This window comes from Cardiocondyla obscurior, linkage group LG04 (genome assembly GCF_019399895.1).
Source record: "Cardiocondyla obscurior isolate alpha-2009 linkage group LG04, Cobs3.1, whole genome shotgun sequence".
NCBI lineage: Eukaryota > Metazoa > Arthropoda > Insecta > Hymenoptera > Formicidae > Cardiocondyla > Cardiocondyla obscurior.
In genome coordinates this window covers 10,396,065-10,416,986 of record NC_091867.1, presented here as the reverse complement: position 1 = coordinate 10,416,986, position 20,922 = coordinate 10,396,065, and the positions used below count along the sequence as shown (strand labels likewise).

Below are 20,922 nucleotides of genomic sequence, written 5' to 3'. Positions count from 1 at the left end.
ACTGCAAGAGCCAATACATTTAATCATCTGCAGAACTTCCAATAAAAATATTTTTAAATATCCAAAAATCTAAATTATTAAAAATTATAAAATATTACTTTTATTCTCGAAAATAATTTAAATAACTCACGCGCGGACTTTTCCCAAAATATTACATTAATTAATAAAAAATATTAAAAATTATACAATCAAAATTTCATTCAAAAATAATAATATAAAATAAATAATATTAATTTCGACACATTTATATAATATAATATTATACAGTTCAATTGTAATAATTAAAAAATAAAAATAAAAAAAACCCTCTACGTAAAACGAAATTCTAGAATTTCAGGAATGTCCGAATACAGTATGAATACAAGGGATTCCTGCCTAGCCCTTCGCTACTTCGAAATAGCGATCGAAAAAGAGAAACGTCATCGTCCTGTGTATCGTCAAACTAGGCGTGAAAATCGCGATGCGATGTGGACACAGATCGTTACGCGTGTGTAGGTGCATCGAGGTGAACTTAATAGGCCGTGGCTTTAAACGACCTCGACGTAGCATCTATCATCCGCGAAGCTATAACGCGGCGTATCGCTGTATCAAGTGCGTATCCGATTAAAAAAAAAGAAAGAAAAAAAAAAAAAAAGATATTGCTTGGCTACTTTATGCGCAACTATATCGAAATTAACTTCGCATGTCACTATTAATACACAACTCAGCCGACTAACGCCATCGCTCTCGCCTACGTCTCGCGTTCCCTCGTTCTACTTCCAAGCCGCAAGCGACGTATATCGGTCGTTCCCAAAATATTACAACCAGCGACTGAATCGAGGAAGTTGATTAAACATCACGTAACGATTTTAATCGACGATCGGAGGTCCGTTAACGACGCAAGCCTTGCGAGATACCGAGGTGCTTTGGCTTCAAATCGCTGTTAATTATTCAACGAGCCTGGTCGTTGCCGCTGTAAACTTTATTGACTTATTAATTTCCTTTTTTTTACCGCGGGTATCTTAAACGACACTAGGTTTAGGTAGGTCGAAGCCTTCGGAGCATTACGCGAGGAGCGTAATCGGGTTAGCGGCGCATCTGGGGCGAGACCGGCGTCGAGCCAGTCGGGAACGACCGAACGAAAATTAGTGGAACTTCGATTTCAACAGCGCCCCGGTCTTCTATACTAATCGAACGTGTACGTAAAACACGCGCGGGTGAAATAGGAAAATACGTAAACCCCGCCGGCGTTTTTCTCGAGCCCGGACATCGACAGACTGTCTCGCTTAATTGTCAGATGTGACGCGAGTCAAAGGCTCGAAAAGGAATTAGAGTCGCCTGCTTACCGATTTGAAAATAATTCTTGAAAATCGACGGCAAAGAAACAACGACGGTTCAAATAACGAAGGATAATCGTAGAGAGCGACGAAGGATTTCGAAAGTACATTCTACTTTCGTGGGCAAGCCCCAAGGACTCGGAGGCACCGACGCTTTTTAAGTTGCGCAATCACGAAGAGATGCTATTTTATCTAAACTATATTTGCGACGACTATTTTCGATGGCGGTATAACCGCTGCTCGTAATGTCGTATCAGAAAACGGTCCCGGCCGACACAGTCGTGCGCAAATATCCGAAGTAGAAATTTGTGGAATATCCGAATATCGAGGCCGAAATTTTTGTTCGGGTGCTGCGTTCGAAAAATCGTTACCCGAGCTCTAGCTTCAATCCAAATAATTTAATCCAAATAAAGCTCGAGCGCGATGAACGGGCGCCTTGTAACGCGACTTCTACGTATTGTTAGCGCGGATCAATGCATACCCGGATGTATATCTGTGCGCGAGTGTATACGTACACGCCGCGGCGTATATCGCAATATATTGCCTAGCCTCTTTCCCGTTCTCGATCGACAACGAGGACGCCGTGCACCTCATCGCCGAACCTCGCGCTATGAGAAGATTCTGTCATTCGCAACAAATACTCGTGGCATTTCGAGGTGGCGAGGAATAAGATTTTTCTCGCCGACTCGTTTCGAAAAGGTCGCCAACGGCGGAGCGCGCTCTGGACGACGTATCCTCACGTGTGCGCCGGGCACACACGCGCGCGTTTTATTTGCGCATTTATCAGACGTATGTGAGCACGCGGATCGTCTCGGACTGCCAGGTGGGGTATCGGAGACGGAACAGAGACCTCGCATAATTAATTGATCGTTTCGCTCGCGCGCTTCAGACGTCAGGATGCACCGACGCGCGGTGCACGATCGGTGGCCTTTAATAACGCGTTTTCTCCATCGTTACGATACGGACGTTTTGCGCCGAGCGAAATATCGTATAGAAATTTTTGCGGGTTCCTGGGTGGCGGACTCACGCGCCGGTGCATGCAACATGCCCGCGCGTTGTAAGATCGACGAATAATCGGGGATGAAATAAATGTCAATGAAACAGGCCGCGCGTTGTCGTCTTACTCGTTTCGCGACATTTTCGTGAGGAAACTGTTCAGAATTTCATGAAATTAACAATTACGTAACTTATATCATTACGGAGTAACTAGTATCGCCTTGAGAGATTGAAGGAAAAAATAAAAAAAAATTGTATACGGACTTTTTAGCGTTAAGGCCGCGTTTGAGATTCGCAATTTAGTTATTTCTTCGCTTATAGCTTTGCATATTCAAGAACGTTTAATTATAGACATCGACTGGAATTATTGTCGCAGAACTAATGCCGCTAGACGTTCGAGATATTTTTTATCTCTTTTTTTTTTTTTCTTTATTCCCGTTTCAATTACGTTTAATTACATTAATTAAATGAATCACTGTGCACGTTTTGCGGTTACATTTACGGCGAGTTACGCGGAGAGTTTACGGGGAAGTAGCTAGAGTTTCGTTTTAGTTTATTACCGCGGGTGGAATACCTTTCCCTATATCTTCTCTGCTTTGACACGATCGAAATTCCTCACGGTAACACGTGCGACCCATAAGGTTATAACCGTGTAAAAGCGGAAATAACATCTGTTTACGACAGATAGGAGAAGCCAAAACTTACCCAACGCGACCGCAGACTCGAAACGTACGGTTGACTTCCCTTTCCGTTCTACGAGAAGCGAGAGCATACATGTACGCGTATAAAAATTACGTTCATTAATGCGCGTACGTTACTAATGCGTATATTTAATTACGTTATTAATGCGTATAAAAGATTATTAAATATTACTTGGCAAAATATAATCGACTTCGATTTTCTACATGAAATCCTAACGTCATTCTCACCGTACGAATATTAATAATTAATTAATCAATTACGAATCGAGTACAATTTGCGTTTCGTGCGCAATTTATCGTCTCCCTTCCCTTTCCCGGTTTGCGTTTAGGCAAATCGCAATTCAGATACGACAGGATACGCGATAAAATCGTCGCCGGATAAAATATCCGAGCGGTTCGGATCCGTCTTCGTTTCTAACAAAACTGGCGCTGGTTAGTCATAATGAAGCGAACCAAGGGGAACAAACAGATTATACAACACGGCATGCATCATGTCAACCTTATATAAGGATCACAGTCCGATTCAGCAACAATACTATCGGTATCCAATAATTATGACTAGCTGGCTGTCGTGATGACGCGGTGAAACAAAACGCGCCGACGCGACGTTTATCGTATTTTCAGAGCGCAAAATTGTTCCGCGATGCAAATTAATCGGGGCAATTTTGCTCTCGCGATCGATCGTAAATCGCAGGAGGAAGCTTCGTCGGCTTTGAAAACATCGAAATGTTTCGAAGCGCGTAAAGGACTCGCTATCGCCGGTGGCCGTTGCGAAATATCACTGTTACCGTTTAAAACATGATCGCCGCGGATTTACGCGACGAAAGGTCGCGATGTTGCGAGCACGCTCGCGTGCTTTATCTGCATCTGATTGCGAGGCGGAGGAACGAGCGTCTCGCTTCATTAAAGGAAACTCGGCGGATTACACTTCGGTCGGGCGAGGAAAAAAAAAAAACTTCCGGCATTCTCGCGCGGGAACGTGTCCTCGCGGATACGTCGCGAAAGCCGCCGATATCAACGTACGAAAGAACAAACTCAAAACTTGTTTTAAGAAAGACGACTCGCCACTCGTGTCGGAATCTCCCGGCGATAATCGGCGCGCTAAAAGTAAAACATCTTCGATTGCGCGTCGTCCCGAAATCCATTTAAAGATTACGTCGCACGAGTGGTTCCGGCCGCGTTTTTAAATATGAAAATATCGAGCAGGACGGAAGGAGTTTATCAGTGATTCAATTGTGGCGTAACATCCGCACCCGAAACCCTCGTCTTTTGTCCCGCTTGCGTATACACAAAAGTATGTATGAATATGTCGAAATCTACTACGAACCGTTTCAAGGCTGAAACTGCTGTTGCGCGCGGAATTACCCGCGCGTAGCATTATGCGCAAAAAAGAAAAAAAAAAAAAAAAAAAAAACCTCCGATAATTAATGCACATATGTCTGCGACAATTAGTCCGCGTTGCTGAAAGTATTCGTGCGAGAGATATATTTATGTGAAATTTTCAGATATACATACATCAACTAGTGGCGTTTTCAACAAACTTTCCGGTTCGTGTACCGGCGCGGTAAAAAAAAAAAATGAAAAGAGTTGCCTAATTAAATACCGAAGAGTTTCCGAAGATAATCAGAATCGCGGCTCTCCTCGCCCGAAAGAATTGGATCACAACTCCGAAAGACGCGCAAAGATCCGCGGTTTAATTGTAGAAATGGCCGGTATGGAAAACTAGAAAGTTACAACAATAATAATGATAATCCTTCGTACTTTCGCCCGGAGAAAAATAGGCCTCGGTTTCGTCGAGGGGATCGGCGGCTGATGTCGCGGCGGGATTCGATCGACGGTGTCGCGTGCGACAATTAGAAATCGAGCGCGTCCTTTCGGCGATAAAATCGGCGGCGGCGCGAAACACGTAAGAGGGGATTCCTTCTTCACCCGGCACGCTTGCGATCGCGGGCGCACGCACACGTGCCCGCGTTGCATTTATGCAAATAACGGAGCGGCGCGCCGAGGAAGGTCCGTCCTGTCAGGATTCGGAGAAAGTTGTTTCGGGGCGTTGATTGGCGGATGACGAAATCACGGAAGCCGCCGGCCAATCGTCGCTCTGAAAACTTTCCCAGAACGCTTAACCCTTTTGACCGTTACATAAATATCGCCCGATCCCCCTGCCAGCGCGCTGCGCTACACCATCGGCCGTATCCTGGCCGATGAGATAAAGGCGATGACCTCCGAGAGATCGCCGGAGTCGGTGATCTGTCGCGCGCTCTCCCACGTACTCCGACTCTACATTGTGTCGCTGTTGCGAAAACCACGTCAAATAATTTAGATAATCTCTCTCAAATCAAACAGCTTTATGGGGTCTTTTTTTTTTCTTTTCTTTCTTTATTTTTTTTTAAGATGACTTTTGTATACTTCTGATTTAATCTCTCTCTTTTTTTTTTTTTTCTTTTAATTATAAACCTTTATACTTTTTCCAAAGATAACAATCGCGATAACATATTTTCAACCGCGCGTTATCGACGCGAAATATTTTACAAAAATTAATACGCGCATAAATCTGGTCAAGGTGGCGGATTTGCGTATTTCTGCGAAAAGAGTCTTCGCTAAAAAAAAAACCCGACTAATTTTTTAATAATTAAAAGCTTATATATCCGCCGGTAAAAAGTAAATGCCGGATAAGCGGCGTAACGAAAGACAAAAGCTGTCGGGATGTATCGCCGAAGAATATCGCGCGCGTATAGAAATCTGCAAGCCGGTGATCTCGACGATCTTGTTAGCGGAGAGATCAAGCGGGCGAGATTGGTGACTAAGCCGAGAGTACAACTGGCGAGGCGCATACTTTCTTCGCCGTCCATTTATAGTTTCATCGCGTATATATATAGAGGCCTGGAAAACAAGGAAGTACCGAGAGAATGTGCGCGCTTAGCAGCCTATAAGTTAACGCGCCGGTACCGAAATAACGTCTTTTAGCCGCTGTTGACGATCTGGCAAAAAGGACGCGGCGTAAACGGCGTAAGAAAACTTTTAATATAGTTTCGTCGCGGCGTGCGACGATTTTATCTATGTCAGGGTTAAGCTGCGACCGCGCGAATAACGCGGCTAAGGAAATAACCTCACGTGGCTGGCTTTGTTAACATATTCGTTTGAAAGGAAACGACGCTCGCACCGCGTTTTATTCAATTTTATCTGAGCGCGTCGCGAGTAAAATGAATAATAGATTTTTTTACTGTTCTATTTCACTCGCTGTGCATAATATTTTTGTCTTGCAAGCTGACACATTAAATTCGACGACGTTGTCAATACCGTCGAAGTTTCTTGCGCAGAAAAAGAGAAAAAAAAATTTTTTTTTAACTCATCTGTAATTAAAAAATAATAATAAATTTCTTTTTCTACATTGAATTTTAAGAAGAACTGTATGGAATCTCTATGGAACTTTCTTTTCTTTTTTTTTACTTTTTAGAGCTCGTATTTCAAAGCGGCGAGTGAGATAAATTTATTCAATTACATTAACGCGTTAATAGCCGGTTATCAGAGCATAAGTGATTTTGCTATCCAGCGGTTATCGGTCGCAATCGCGTAGACGTGACTTCGCTCTTCGAGTAAATATGTAAGAGCTACGAAATATGACCCGTGAAATAGGTCTGGCGATACGAGGCATCGTAAAGCAATCAAAATTATCGAGCAGGGCAAAGATAAAAATCCACGGAAGTCACGCAGAGTTCGCGTCGCCGGAAAGAAAAGAAGTTCAACGGTATCAAAATGTTCCTTTGCCGCAAGAATCTCATCGCTTCTGGAAAACTACTTTTGAAATTTGTCGCGTTCAATCCATTAAATAATTAAATAATTATATTAATTAGTTAATTAAATTTATTTCATACATAAACCTTTGAAAATTAATTTTTCTCGCGAGAACAAAGAGCCACGCGGCACAATTAACCAAATCGAGATAGCTCGGTACCAGCGAGAAGATCAATTAAATTCTTCAATGCGCAAAATTACCCGTTAAATCCTGTTTTTGAATTCCAGATGGAAAATATTATACGTAAAACTCTTTTTTTTCTTTTTCTTTTTTTTTTTTGCGCGCTACAATATATTTACTTATTTAATGAAACCGCATTTCGCGATAAGAGCGATATCAGTGCTTTGTCCGCGAAATAAAACCGGCCATTTTTACAGCGCGGCCGATACGCGCAAGCGGCGCAACAAAGCGCGAAAGGAAAGCGCAAAACTTTATTAACTCCACTCCTCGAAAGTGGCGCTTTAGTGACACGATAACGATTATTTTCCACGCGGTGAAAGGAAAAATGTTACCGATCCCGCGGTGTTTCTCTTATCTAATTGACGTTGTCGAACGCGGCTAATTGGCTATAATTCGAACGCGCGTACCGCGTACACGAGCGGCAGCTTACCCCGCGTGTGCTCGCGGACGGAAGAAGAGGAGCGACGTTTGCGCGCCGTTTCCGCAAATCGCGCGGAGTAATCTGCCCCGTCGAAACTTGGCCAAGTTCTTCCCCCCTTCGCGTAACCGACCTCGTCGCTCCAGTGAAATTCAACGGCAAAAGTGGGCAGCGGATTTCCATCGAGAATCATCCGTATCGCGTAGAAAGTTGGGTCGTGCAAGTTATAATCGGTCGATTACCGCGCAGACACGCACGCACGCATCGCAGGTACGCGTGCACGTGCGCGAGCGCGCCCCAGAGAGATGAGCGGTTAATGTACAAGGCGCGAATGACAGCCGATGGTTTACAGCCTTCGCGCGGTAACGTGAGACGCGTCCTTGCCACGCGCGATCGCCTCGAGCTAATCGACGCGTCCCGTTCTCGATTGTCGCGTTTTTTTCTTCCCTCCCTTCCCGCCGCCTCTCCTCCTCTTTCACCTCGGTCCTCTTTCCTCAAGCCTTTGAGGTGCTGCCGCGAGAAGCAGTCAGCCTCGGTAAGATTATTTCAATTCAATTTTTCAGCAGAAAATCCCGCGCCGCTCAACTACGAAGTTATTTCAGCAAAGAAAAAGAAAAATTTTATGTACAATACGTGGAATAATATTTAAAAAAAGACAAAAAAAAAAAAAATTAATTTGTTAACGCGCGGTCTCTCTTTCTTCCCCTCGTTCGTACGTATTATAATGCATTTTTGCTAATTCGTCCGAATGTTTTCATTTCCCGTGAAATACAAGATTTATTAAATCGCCACGTTCGTACCGCCGCGCATGTGCTCGCAATCTTTTTTTGTTTGCTCGCATGAAATTGGATTATTATCAACGATAAAGTGCGCTCTAAGATAGCACGGTTATTTGAAGCAATTGTAATTTCATAACGGCGATAAGTGTGACACTTTCATTAAACTATTATCTAACTCTCGACGAAAACGTAATTGGCCCTAATAAGATAATCCGACCTCGACGAAGGATCGGAGCTCGAACGATAAAAAAAAAAAAAAATATATATATATATTTCTCGCAAGGCTTTGCGTGCAAAAATTATACCATTATTCTCCGTCTGTTAAAAATCGCCGGCCTTCTATCGCTCTTATCGCGCAGAATTTTATGCCTTTACCTTCGACGCGGCGAGCTCCGCTTGCTCGATCGACCGATTTAAAGTGCAGCGCGCGCGGGACGAGCGTTTAAAATTCGCCACGCAAATGACAGGCGATAGTTAACCGCCGGATGCGCTCTAATTAATTAACGCACCCTCTCCCGATGCACTCCGCGCACAAGTCCCCGTGCAGTTGGCGCGGATTTTTATTTTAGGACGCCGAGAGCGCGGGCGCGATCTCGGACCGACATTTCGCTACCTGTTGGTCGATAAAATGCAATGGTATCAATTGCAAGCGATTTAATTTCATAACGATTGATATAAACGATCGACCGGCGGCCAATTTCGCTGGTAATCGAATACAGGTCTCTGCGAAACGTCGAACGAATACGCGAACAAATACGATTGTTATTTATAGACGCGTACATATATATATAAATATATATATATGTGCGCACGGCGAGGGACGCGATCAATAGAACATCCAAATCGGTTTTTAACTTTGTAATTTCTCTTTCGATAATTATAGAATTAGAAGCGCGTACAGAGACGATATTTTCAAGTGCGGCACCTCGAGCTGACGACGTCGTTTACGAAAACGTATTAAACCGCGATCGGTAAACCTGTAGCTTAAATCGATCTCCTACAACGTTAATTGCAAGGCACGTAAGTGAATCAGAAAGCAGAAGGTTTAATTCATTGCCGTTTAAATTATACGACGCGTAAACAAATGTTTAATGCGCACAAAGTCAAATGATATAATTGATTAATTTATATACCGACATTTAGTCCCGCAGGAGAAAAGATCGTCAATCAACGAGGTATAATCGAGCCGCTTTGCAACCACATCCGTTTTCTGATCGGTTTCTTGCAGCCTCGAATCGCCAATATTTTATTCCCTATTTATCGCAGCTGCTTTTTCTATTTCTCGGCTTAAAAAGCGCGCGAGAAAGAAAAAAGGAGAGAAAAAAAAAAGGCATTTGCGCAGCAAAGTGTCCGCCAATCGCGGTGATCGATTCGGATTTCGAAGATACGAAAGGCAGCACGGTGGACAGAGTCGTCTCTCTTCAAGTCTCGTCCTCATTATGCAACGAGCAATTATGAAAGTTTAATTACACCTCACCTTGAGCACGCGCGCGAGAATAAAACGTTCGAAGGCTACTTGCCGGGGCGCTCTCCTCTCGCGATAGTCGACAAACAAACGTTTCACAAGTCCGATCCGGCGAATTTTCGACGCCCGCGTATGTCCACAGTTTGCGCAAGCGCTTCCCGCGGTACGAGGCGACAAACCCGTCGAGGTTTTTTTTTTTTTTACGTGCCTCGAACGTATCACCGGCGTCAGCCGAAACCGCGACTCTGTGTACACATTTTCTCGGGCACCGCGCGGCGCAATAAGGCGCAGATCGGAACCTCGAGGAATATCATTACAGAAACGTTTTTACGCCGTAAAAACTGTTTGAAATATCTTCATGCGTCGCGCGTACCGCGGCGATATTTCATCGGAGACGAAATTTGTCACGAGAGCTTCGACCAAATATGTTAATTGACAGCGTATATATATATACATATATATATATAAAAAGAAGATGTCTAATTTTATGAGTTACGACGCTTCCTCTCGCAATCGCGTTATTATTCATCGAAAGGTCACAATTTATTTTTCCATTTATAAGCAAATATCTACCGGGACGCTTCAAGAAGCAATGTTTTTTAAAAGCTTGCTTAAATTTAAATAAGATTTCTAATTAGTTGGTTTCTATGATCTTTCGTGTGACTCTCGTAGATATTAATATTAAATGAACGAAATAAAACTCGATTTCGAGACAATTAAAAATGCCGCTGATAAAATCGAGATGGATTTCTTCGCCGAAGTTGCACGCAATAAAAAATAAGGTGATCTCAATTTTAAATAATAATTATAGAAGAGGCTAATATGACGATTCGCGACGATCGGCGGGTAAAGTCGTCATCATCGATAAGAGTAAAAAAAAAAGGGGGAGAAAAAAAGAAAAAAAGAAAAAAAAAAAATACCTCGCGATTTTCTGCGTGCCAACGCGTCAAGGTAAATGCATGCGCCGGCCGCTTTGACATAATTCCCCGTCGGTTTCCGAGGCGTCTCCGCCGGTGTCTCGTCCTTGACAAATAAGTACAACTTGCCCCGCGAGCAAGCGAGGAGTGCGCAATCAAAAGGTGACGATATTCCTGACTCAATGATATTTGCCAATTTAGTAAATAGCTCCCCGTCCCTCCTCGCTTGTTTAGAAGCTTTGTGCATTTACGAGCGTATCGGCAAACGGTTAACTCTGGCGCTCCGCCTCGCGCCGTTCGGATGTCGTCCGATAATCTTACAAAACACGCGGGTATAATTAGAGATTAGAGATGTTAAAGTAAAGCGCGTTCAGGCGCGTGTCTCGAGACGCGGCGCGGAAGATTCTCCATTGATTTCCAATTGCTTAATAAAATTCTTAGCGGGGCTTCGTCACGAGAGGCGTTTATTATCTGCGGCATTAGATAAAATTGTAGAAAATTGAAAAGTTTACAAGTAAAGGCGATCGTAAATATGTACATCTGCTTCAATAAACGAGAGCATAAATAAATATGAATTCTTTTTTCCTTATCAATCATTCGTAAAAAAAAAAAAAAAATTATAAAGACATACTTTTACACCCGGATCAAAGTATATCCTTCGAAAACATTTCTTACTTCCGCTGAAAAAATTCGTATCATTTTTTATGCGTGCATGACTCAATTCCCTCGGCCTTCATTGTTTCTCCCTCCTCTCCTCTCTTTTTTTTTTTTTACTTCTCTTTCTCTCTGAATCATTGGATACGCGAGGTATATATCGTCAATTGTCGCAAATACTGCGTATTATATGTAACTTTTGACTTCCACCGTCCCTTTCCGAACGCGGAAATAATTTTCTCGTTTGCGTTCGCGGACCTACGTATCTTCCATAAGAGAGGAAAACTGCGACAAAAAAAAGGGGGAAAAAAAAAGAAAAAAAAATCGACGCGTGCATTTTTTCGTCGCAATCGCATTCTAGATTTGTTTATATACAGTTTATACACATCGACGTCGCCGCGCATTGATTTAAAATCATTAACCTGCGCGATGCGAGTGACCAACGCGCCCGCGCGCGCAACCGCCTGTGCCATAAGATAATCGACGAGAATCTATTGATAGAGCCTGCGAAACGAATACATCACACGCGAGAGGAATGTAACTGCGCGACATTACGGGAATTGTTTCAACCGTGCAATCGAGCACGCGCTTTAATAGAACGGAGAATATGGTACACTTAGTCATTGGTTTATCAAAGAGAGTCTAGTGGCGAGATCGGATTTCTAAAGCAGCTTCGATAATTCCGAGGGAATTTCTCCCTTCCCCTCCCACCCACCCCTTCCCCCTCTCGGCCTAGCTCGGCGATCGGGAGAGAACGGGACACCCGCGGCTGGCGATAAATTACGTACAGAGGTGCTGATCTCGCGGCGGCGTTTACGCGAGAAACTTAGCGATATTACGTACGAATCGCGCGCGCCGATACGTCCCTGGGGTAGCTCGCGGCGTGTACGCGCCGTCGAGTGTGCGGCACGCTTATTTTAAACAAGCCTATTTCTGATACTGGTGTGCGTGTGCCACCGCGGCGGTGCCTTTTAAAACGAAACCGCTCCGGCGCGCCGCGGCGCGCAATAAATGCGCGCGGGCCGCGCCCGCGACTCGCCGCTTGTGTCTCTCGCGTATTACATGCACTCGTGACGCGCGCCAGGCATTCGGTAAATATCCCTTCCCGCGTTCTCTCGTAGATCCGTCTCCGCAGCCTTAGGTGAAAGCTCCGACGATCGCAGAAGCGGCTGGTGGCTGCGAAAAGGGGGATTTCTCAGGCGCGATCGTGAATTACGCTGGGCCGGCCGACGCGTACGTCATACGGGTGGATCGGGTTTATCGTTAGATCGCGCGAATGTCATCGACTGATTTGAAAAGGGATATCTGATCTTATTAAACGGAGAATGAAAAAGGCACTTATTGATACTAAATTAGCGCGCAGAGTGTTTTCACGTGTAAAAAAATTTTTAGGAATTCTTTTTGTAATAAATTTTTGTAGTTAACGTTTTGCACTCGATGGCTTTTTGTTACAGGGAATCCGCAGCTTTTTTATAAAAAAAAAAAGTACCGTCGAGAGCACAACGTTAACTAAAAAAAAAAAAAAAACTTAGATTACAAAAAGTTCCTGAAAAATTTTCAAACCCTGAAAATTTTCCGCATATAAAATTATTTTAATAAGTATTTTTCTGTTTTCTTTCCCTACAAATTTTTTATTCCGTTTAATAATAAGATCGAGCAAGGCAATTGCTTTTTCGTGTCTTCGACAATTGATTTCGACGAGTAAAAAAATTGCGTTCCGTCAGAATAAATTCGTCAAAGGAAGAAGAAAAACACGGATAACACGCATCGTCCGCCATCTAAGTATATATTACGCAGAAAGATGATTTAATAGTAGGCGCACGTAAAGACATAGCATTTATGACCAGCATGATTAAAAAGCGTCAATAAACCAACGTCGATCGTCAATAGAAGAAATACGCGCACCTCGCGTTTTTCCTGCACGTCCTACGCTAACGCCTCTGCGTCAACTAGTTTCTAATTATCGGAAATTAGATTTAGATAGAACGGCGCCGTTCTTTGAGCCGGGCTTTTTTTACCGGGATCGTTAATTTCGATAACAGGCCGCCCGCGCGCTGCAGCATCTTGTCGTTATCGAAATTTACTGCGAATCGATTGCGTTGCCATAACACCTACGCGCGAATGTGGGACGGATAATAAAAGCGGGAGGGGAGGTGAAAAAAAAGGGAAAAAAAAAAAAGAGCGAGCCTCGGCAAGGTCGCCGCGCCGAACAGCGGCGACACACAAATGTCAAGGGATCCTGACACAGTTTTGGCTCTCCTCAAAGCAATTGTCGCTCGCCCTGTGGACTCGATTATTTTATCACGCGAGCGAGCAGATACGCGCTCGCATTTTGATCTCGCCGCGAGATCGCGTCATTCTCATATTTCTTTTTTTTTTCTTCTTTATTTTTTTCTTTTTTTTTTCACGCGGCTGTAATTTAAGAATTCGGTGAGCGAGGCCGAAGATTAATTTACTTCACCGAGTCCGGCAATCGTCGACGCTTTTGGCGTAAAATCGCCTCGCGAGCATTCGCGAGATCGTAATCGTGTCTAATATACGCATATTTTCAATTATCTCGCCCGGTATCTCGTATTACCGCTGCACTTAGAAAACAATTTATCATTCCTGCGCTTTCTCCTCCCGTTTTTTTTTTTCTTTTTTTTTCTTTTATCAACAACACATATTAAAAAGCTATCCATCAACACCTCTCTTAACTGCTCCTCTCGAAAAACAATATTTCGAGGAGATTCGCTACGTTAATTAATCTCGAGGAATAAAGTACGCACCGCCGCCTACGTTGACAGCGGCTACCGCGAACCGTAAATACCGAAGGTTTATGATCGCGGAAAATCGTTGCGGGGAAATACCTCGGGAGATGATCGTGAAAACTTACCCGCGCCCGCCGACGACTCCGTCAATCGTACAGAGACGATTAGATAGCGGCGCGCCACGGAGAACACTACGTATTTAACATTGCCGCGATTATCGCCCGGTCTCGCCGCCGCGAGTGCCTCGATCCACTTTGCGATACTAAGTGCCGGTATAGATACCTTCGTCGGATGGGTATCGATAAATTACTCTTCCGAGCCGATAAAACCACGGTCACTTTTTCTCCCCCTCCCCCCTCCCCGAGGTTCGTCCGCGAATAATTTTAATCCGGTTTCGATACGCCGAGTTCGCGTGGCTTTCTTCCTGCGACGTTACATGTCTAATTGTGATTTTGAAACGATAGTTTTTTTATTTTTTTTTATTTTCTTATTTTTGTCATCTTCGACATCTGTCGAACGACCAATTTTCGCGAAAGACGTTCGCTAAATAAAAAGGTTTAACACGCGTTGTTAATTGCACCGTATAATGAAACGATTTCGAAATAATATCGCAAGTGATATTAATTTTTTTATTTTATTTTATTTTATTTTTTTTAACTGCTTATAGAATCTCTTACGTTCGGCAAGTCGAGTTTTCACTCACGCTCGCACAGTTTCACGCCGACCGATAACGGGTGACAATGTCGTGGTGATTATCGCTGAAAGAGATATGAAACCTTTTCCTTTGACGAAGCCGTACCCAAAGTCACGCGATCGACTGATAAATTCGCGAAACGAAATATGAGTGCGCGGAAGAAGGAAAGTTATAAATGGAGATGTCATTCGCGTCGCAGGTGAGATATCCATTTGACAATGAATAAACGATTTTTTTCTCTCTCTCCTCGGTAATTAATAAAAAATTAAGCGGTTAAAATTATTTTCGGGCGTTTTGAGTGTTGTATATATTTTTTTTTTTTAAGTAAAAATTAAATTTTCTTTTTTTTTTTCGAACAAAGTAAAAATCGTTCGCGTCGCGGACGTATATTTATCGATGTAAAGCCGAAACGAACGTTTTAACCGAGGCCAAATTTTATACGCGAGAAGAGTCGACGTTAAGAGACCGATATTCGATTCGTGTCGGCGAAACAGAAATAAGTCAGATGTTCCCCAGCGAGCGAATAATTAAGGTCGCTCGTCGGAGATTACGAGACGGTGTTCGAGTAACGTAGCTGCTTATCGATAAAAGCGTACGTGCCGCGCGAGGATGCGAGACTCGGTAAACAAACGCGTGACTCTGTTATACGCACGCATATACGTGTTTGCAGCGTTTTTGTTTTCGCGAGGCCCGAAAAAAATTCCTAACGCTGGCGTTAATTTACGTTCCAATATCCGCGGTTGAACGACAGGCAAAGCCGCATAATTGTGCGAGTTTTACGAGTTTTATTCCTTTTAATCGCCCGAGGTTCAATTCATAACGCTCCGTGTGATCGAGCAATCTGATTATTTCGAAATAATTTTTACAATTTTTACAATGTATTACTTAACGAAGATTTATATTAAATTGCATAATAAGCTATAAAAAAAAAGAAAAAAAAGGAAAAAAAAAAGACTATTACCAAACGGTATCATCGACGATTATAAAATGTCGAGCTGCGAGCGAAGTTGTAAACAATACTTGGATACCATCCAAGTGTCTATCCGATTTTGTTAATTTACTTCTATCGTGTGTTATTTCCAGAAAGCTAGCATTGTTCGACGTCGTTTTTAATTCGCCTCGACATCTATCGGCGCCTTTTTTTCACGTCGCTGTACTCTATCCTAGCGTTTCACGAAGTCTCGCGGATAACAGCCACGAAAGGACGACCACAGGTGGTATTCGGGAATTCGCAAGGTGCAATTCGAGCAACGTAACCAGGACGGGAGTCCCGGTCGAAAGATGTTAATACCTGAACTCGTAAGCGCGTTATGACCTACAGAGAGAGAGAAAGAGAGAGAAAAGGAGAGAAAGAGAGAGCGCGACCCGTCGAAGATTACGGCGGACGTGACTTTCCGCTTCTCTCGTCGGCGCACGCGTCTGCGAACGGATGATCGCCTCTAAATACCGCCTTCTCCTCCACCCGACCGGCGTTTCTCCTCCCAGAGGCCCCCCGTCATTCCTCATTCTCGCGTGTGTGTCGCTGGTTCGACTCTAATCGCGCCACGAACGGCGCGAGCGGGACGGGGATGACACGTCTTTAAGAACAATCGCCTGGTTGTGAAAGCGCCTCGCGCCGTGCCGGTCGGAATATCCAGCGCCGCAATGCAATAAAACGACCGAGGACGAGAAACAAGAGAGAGAGAGAGAAGGGGGGAAGGGAACGGGGAGATCGCGGGCGTTTTCCCGGGCGGTCGATATATCCGAGATCGACAGCGGGATTTCGCGTCGATGTCGTGTGTCAGAAGTTGCCCTTCGCGAGGAAAGGACTCCGCGGTGAGCAACGATAAATAATTAACGACTACCGCACCGCCGCTACTATTGGCTACCGTTTCTACCACACGGCTCGGCAACAGTTCGCTACCACGAGACTGCAGGACCTCGAGAAACGCGATATTTAACGCACGATTTTTTTTTTTTTTTTTTTCGTTCTTTTTTTTCTTCTATCTTTTTTTTTTCTTTCTTTTTTTTCTCTAAAGTGCGTGCAATTCTAGGATCCAAACCTCGCTATATTAAAAAAAAAAGAACGAAAAAAAAAAATATCGCTTTTGATATACGCGGACAAAGCGTTGATATTCACTGGAAAAAAAAAAATTCAATTTCCGCGACAGCCAGTCATAAAAGCGACAAAAATACCGAAGGAGATGGGTTCCGAGCGTTCGATTTTCGATTCTCGGCGAAGATTCGAACGGTCGGCGTTCCGCACGGGAAATAAATCGTCCCCACACCTTCGCGCGAAGTAGACGAGGGTGACAGTACGCGACGAACGGAGAGGAATGCTCTCGCGCAAGTTAAACTACACTGTCGCAAGTCTAACTACCGCGAAGAGGAGAGAGACGCGTCTCGCGCGGTTAGACTAAAGCTCGGCAACAAGTCTGGAAAGTTTTCGCGGGGACGATCGTCGGGGACGCCGTTATGAATGGAACCTTTTGCGAGAACGCGATCCGAAGCCAGGCGGCCGACGCTGTCAGGTGGGCACGGAGACGTGAATCTCGCCGTTCGCGGTCCATTAGAAAGGCCGAACGGCCCGCGTGTTGCGGACGGAACGAACGGGAAAAAGAGGCGCGCGGATTCGAAGTCACTGCGGACCGTTAACATTTAATGCACTTGGCGCGAGCGATGCAGCGGCGGGCGCGCGCACGTCTTCGGATTGGAAGGTAGAAAAGCGCATACGAGAAAGAGAAAGAGAGATGGAGGGACTCACCTCTGTGACGACCGCAATGTCGCATTATCCTTGATTAGAGACGACCGCTGGGGTAGCTCCTTAGCGACGTGGCGTAATCCAAGAGTGATCGTCGCGCGGGCATAGGACGCGGATTCGTTTACGCACACGTTGGTGCAAGTATACGCGGCCGTGTGACGCATAAATGATTATGCGCGGTGTAGGTGACACGTTGGTAAGATGCACTAGATCATAACACAGAAGGGCACACTGTTTTCCATCGCGCGGTTACGAGCGACCACCACGGTGCTGTTCGCCTCGTAAATCGTCATCGTCCATCACGCATGCAGGACGACGAGCACTGTCACTAAGAACGCCCGACGCTGCGACGGCGGCCGCTCATCACCTCGTCATAGGCACATTACGGCGCGACGCGACGGGGAAAAAGCGACGTGGACGACGACGCGGCGACACGGCGACGACGACGGGCAGACGACGACGACGACGACGGCGAACACGGGGAACGCGCGCGGGCCAAAAGAGCACACAGATTGCACGACGACCACGCTCCGCACGAGCCACGAGCCAACTGAACCGAAGGCGATAACCGGTCGGTGGAGTGTTCCACGCGCGTGCGACTCGAATGCGATGCGCCGCCACTTCCCCTCCTGCCCGCACCCAGTCAGTCCACCCACCCTATTGCCCTCTTCTCCCTTTCGTCCGCGTCGAGCGAGAGAGAAGGGATAAGACTCCTCCGCTTCTCGGCAGCGATATACCGGCCCGTCGTCGAGTCCTTGCGAGAAGCACGGCCACTCCGACGACGTCGTTATCCCTCGGAGATCGCGTTGTCGCTTTTCCGGCAGCAGCGTGGCTTCGCGCGCGTACTCGTTCCCTCGCACGGAGTCACGGAGACTCTCCGGCTTCTACCTCGCCGTACGAACGATCTCTCTCCGCCCGCTGGAAATATTCGAACCGAGAAACACACGAAACGGTCGCACGCCACTCGCCGGCGCTCCTCCGTCTCCCTCTTCCGCCTTCTCCCTCTACCCCCCTCCGGTGGTGTTGCCGCCTGATGTTGACGCCGCTGCCGCTGCGCCTCCTCCTTCTCCTTGCCGACCCGCCGCCGTCGCGGCGCGCGTTCGTCTCGCCTCTTTCTTTCTCTCTGCGCGCGTGCGAGAGATTCCCGTCCGCGGAAAACTTTATTTATATCCACCGGCCGCGGCGGTCGCGCGCCTCAGTCTGTCACGGCGCGTAGCGTCGGCGGTGCTGCACCGCGTGCTCCTGGGACACGATTCGACGAATGGCGGCCCTGGCTTCGTCCTGAAGTTAGCGCCGGAGAATCACGGTCTCTCGATCTCGATCCGAGATACTTTCGTTGCGGACGCGAAAGAGCCGAGGGGAAAAATGCGCGGAAGAAAAAAGGAGAAAGAGAGACTTAGGAAGGGAGGGGAAAAAAAAGAAAGAAAAGAAAAAAAAAAGAAAAGATGAGAGAGCGTCGTTCTTCTCCTTCGGTATTCGCGGACGGCTGATTCCGACAACTCGGCTGACTGACTGCTCCGCGCGGCGGGTAGTAGCATTGGCCCCGCGCTAAACGGTTGAAAGTAATACTGTCTAGTGAGAGGCTGTTGGTGCCCCGACGGCGTCGTTCCTACTCACTCGCTCGCTCTCTCTCTTTCTCTACTTCTCCGTTCCTCCGGCGCGCGTCACCTTCTCGCTCCCGTCGTCGCGCACACCTTCCGTCCTCGTCGCTCGCCCTTACGTCCTTGTTCCGCGTCGCTCGCCGTCTCCTACATATACACGCCGGACAAGCGCGTGTACGCGTGACACGTATACACCGATTTCTCTCTCCCGTTGGGTGGGTGAACTCCTTGTCGAAGGTAGAGTGGACGGCGGTACGGGCACACACCGTCGCTCGTGTGCCGATGGGTAACGTGGGTGTGGTAGTAGACGCTTGACACTAGAGCGCGCGCACACGAGCGCGTGCAGAGGTAAAGGGGGAGCCCGATGACGCGCTCGGCCGCCATCTGGTGGAAGGAAAGCGTGATCCGGTGGAGGGAAGGGAGACCCGGCTGTGCCGAGCCGAGGGGAGGGCGCGATAAAGCGCAACGCGCTGCAAGGGTGGACGAGCGTCGGAGCGAACGAGACGGAGCGGGACGCGCAAGGGTTGGATGCCGTGGGGTTCGCTCTTCTCCGTACGAGGCGGCGAGGGGTGCCCCGTTTCGTCTGCCGGTGGGGCGACGCACGTACGTACGCGCGTGTACGTGTACGCGTCAAACGTGTGTGACCCGAGCTCTAGTTTCCCCTCCATTCAATCCACGGCCACAATATCGGTTATAGCGAGCCACTGTTGCCAGATTGCGCGCCTCCGCGACGGCGGGGTGAGATGGTGGTAGTAGGTAGTAATAGTAATAGTAGACGGTAGAGGTTATGGTGCCGTGTGGGTGGAGCCACAACGACAGAGAGAAAGGTCCGTTTCCCCTCTCGCCCTTCGCTCTGCCGGTCCTCTCATCCAGCGCGTCGCCGCGCCGTCGTCCTCCTCTCTCAGCCTCGATCCGAGGGAACCCAAGCGGCGTCCGTCGCCGTCTTTGTCGCGCGTCCTTCCCCTCCCCTTCTCCCCCGATCGCCCCAAGCCGTTCGTCCTCCTTCATCCGCCGCCTGCTCTTTCTGCGAGCGCCTCACGGCGCTCGTCCTCCGTCTTCCGTTGTGTCGGTCCGCTCGCTCCCGCGCGCGGCCTGCGTGTCGTCGTCGCTACCGGGACACGGATCCCTACCCGAAAACCCCCCTCCCCCCCCCGGCCGCGTGCAACGCGTTTCTACGTGTGCCGGCCCCGAGAACTTATGCGCCGGCAGGTATGCGTGGCCTGTGTTCGATACGTCTCCCGATGACACGTCGCCCGTACGGCATGTAGATGCGGGTTCGTCGTCTCGAGTAGAAACAGGCCTCTCGCGCGTCGCAGACGACGTCGAGACGCGAGGGAAGCTGCTCGGCGTAATTTGCCCTCGGCTACCGAATCGCGTCTGTACCTAACAACAGCCTCTCGACAACGCTCCGCAAATAATAATTTCGTACGATTTTTCTGTCTCTTTTTTTTTAATTAAATTTTCGTGACTCGCGTAATTCGGCATTTTCTCTAACGTCTGTTCGCATACGTTGTCTGGTATCTGCACGTTCGTCATGTAGGATGCATTTTGTATTTTGTATTTAAAAAAAATGAATACACCGAACGTACGACTTTCTAAAATATCGCGTCTGGCATCGGACGGAAAGACGAAACGTATTAGAGAAACGTGAAAAATGATTAGAAAAAGAAAAAGATGAAAAAAAAAATTCCGATTTAGAGAAGACAACCTTTAAAACATTTAACATTATTTTCATTTCGAAATTGCGGCAATTGAATCGATTTTTTTATATCAATTTCAACGTAACGTAATATTTTTCAAACTGCAGCGATGATTTTTTTTTTTTTCGTTATACATTCTGCTTTCAGATCATTGAATAAAATATAAAATAAAAAAAAGAATAAAAAAAATTAAAAAAAAAACTGCAATACTGCGGACG

The 20,922-nt window shown here is 46.4% G+C and overlaps 1 protein-coding gene across 3 annotated transcripts in view; it reads right to left on the bottom strand.

Moving 5' to 3' along the window:
• Positions 1-20,922, bottom strand: part of Tna (Zinc finger MIZ domain-containing protein tonalli) — a 58,424-nt gene that overhangs the window by 13,740 nt on the left and 23,762 nt on the right. Inside the window, exon 1 of one of the 3 annotated variants that reach the window (XM_070655255.1) lies at positions 17,407-17,965. The exons of the other annotated variants lie outside the window; for them this stretch is intronic. The gene's annotated coding sequence lies outside the window, so the exon portion shown is untranslated. Of the gene's footprint in view, positions 1-17,406; positions 17,966-20,922 lie in introns of those variants that run through there. 3 annotated transcript variants of the gene reach the window in all.